This window comes from Staurois parvus, unplaced genomic scaffold, assembly GCF_062004578.1.
Source record: "Staurois parvus isolate SC_StPar_1 unplaced genomic scaffold, SC_StPar_1.0 ptg003524l, whole genome shotgun sequence".
Taxonomy (NCBI): Eukaryota; Metazoa; Chordata; class Amphibia; order Anura; family Ranidae; genus Staurois; species Staurois parvus.
In genome coordinates, this window is record NW_028321320.1 from 7,628 (window position 1) to 9,302 (window position 1,675).

A 1,675-nucleotide genomic window follows, 5' to 3' on the forward strand; every position below is an offset into this window, starting at 1 on the left:
GGGGGGGGGCGGCGTGGTGCCCCCGCCCCTCCTCTTCCAACGGAAGGGACACTTAGTACAGGGACGGGCAGCGGGCTGCTGTGTCTTACCTGGCTCCGTGTCCCAGTCCCAAGACGATCCAGTCCAGGAGGCGCTGCTGGAGGAGGGGTAGAGAGGTCCGCAGATTCGGTGTCTTCTTTTCCCTGGATGCGATGTGTGGGCGGGATGACATGCCGCCCCTGTAATCTGGCCACACCCTCGGGATCACTGGACAGCCTATGGCCGCTTGTACCTCCCCTGTGCTTGCGTGGTTTTCCCCCCAAACACATACCTTGCGTTGGTGGTGCAGTGGTGAGCATAGCTGCCTATCCAGCAGCTGACCCGGGTTCGATTCCTGGCCAACGCAATTTTCAAGATGGCTGCCTCGCCTGCGAAGTGCTTTTAGTCCCCAGGGAGAGAAGTGCTATACAAATGAAATGTTGAGGATATATTAGCGAAGGAATAAAATTTAAACCAAAACGAATGAAGCAAATGTGTTGTATGATTGTATGTTCTTAAACACTTCTGAATAATTTATTTCTTGCGCAAGGATATTATTTTGTATTCTCATTTTCAGCCAGTAGGTGGAGCACTCGGATCCTTTTCAGGTATTTTTTTCGGCTATCCTTAGCAATGTGGATGAAAAAAAAAGCCTGCTGCTTACTGTATACATCGCTCAATAGCTCTCTCTGGCACTAGCAGGGGTGGACTGACAACTCATGGGGCCCCCGGGCAATAGGGGATCATGGGGCCCCTGTGTCCTTGCCCAAACTCAAGAAGCCTATGAAAAAGGTACCAGAGGCATCTCATGGGGCCCCCTACTGACCCCGGGTCCTCGGGCAGTGCCCGAGTTTCCAAATGGTCAGTCCGCCCCTGGACACTAGTCATTCATGTCATCCTTACACTAATGGCCCCTTCCTGTTCCAACAAGACATTTTGGACAATTTCATGCTCCCAACTTTGTGGGAGGAGTTTGGGGATGGCCCCTTCCTGTTCCAACATGACTGCACACCAGTGCACAAAGTAAGGTCCATAAAGACATGGAGGAGCCAGTTTGGGGTGGAGGAACTTGACTGTCCTGCACAGAGTCCTGACCTCAACCCCATAGAGCACCTTTGGGATGAATTAGAGCGGAGACTGCGAGCCAGGCCCCTCCCCCGACATCAGTGCCTGACCTGACAAATGTGCTTCTGGAAGAATGGTCCAACCTTCCCATAGACACCCTCCTAAACCTTGTGGACGGCCTTCCCAGAAGAGTTGAAGCTGTTATAGGTGCAAAGGGCGGGGCCAACTCAATATTGAACCCTACGGACTAAGACTGGGGGGCCATTACAGGTCATGTGTGTGGAAAGGGCGGGGCCAACTCAATATTGAACCCTACGGACTAAGACTGGGAGGCCATTACAGGTCATATGCAGGGGGAAAGGGCGGCGCCAACTCAATATTGAACCCTACGGACTATGACTGGGAGGCCATTACAGGTCATATGCAGGGGGAAAGGGCGGGGCCAACTCAATATTGAACCCTACGGACTAAGACTGGGAGGCCATTACAGGTCATATGCAGGGGGAAAGGGCGGCGCCAACTCAATATTGAACCCTACGGACTAAGACTGGGAGGCCATTACAGGTCATGTGCGGGGGAAAGGGCGGGGCCA

The 1,675-nt window shown here is 53.3% G+C and overlaps 1 non-coding gene across 1 annotated transcript; it reads left to right on the plus strand.

Moving 5' to 3' along the window:
• The first annotated feature begins 313 nt into the window (after positions 1-313).
• On the plus strand, positions 314-385 carry TRNAD-AUC (transfer RNA aspartic acid (anticodon AUC)). Its single transcript has one exon. It is a non-coding gene; the product is annotated as a tRNA-Asp (tRNA).
• Positions 386-1,675: the final 1,290 nt, after the last annotated feature.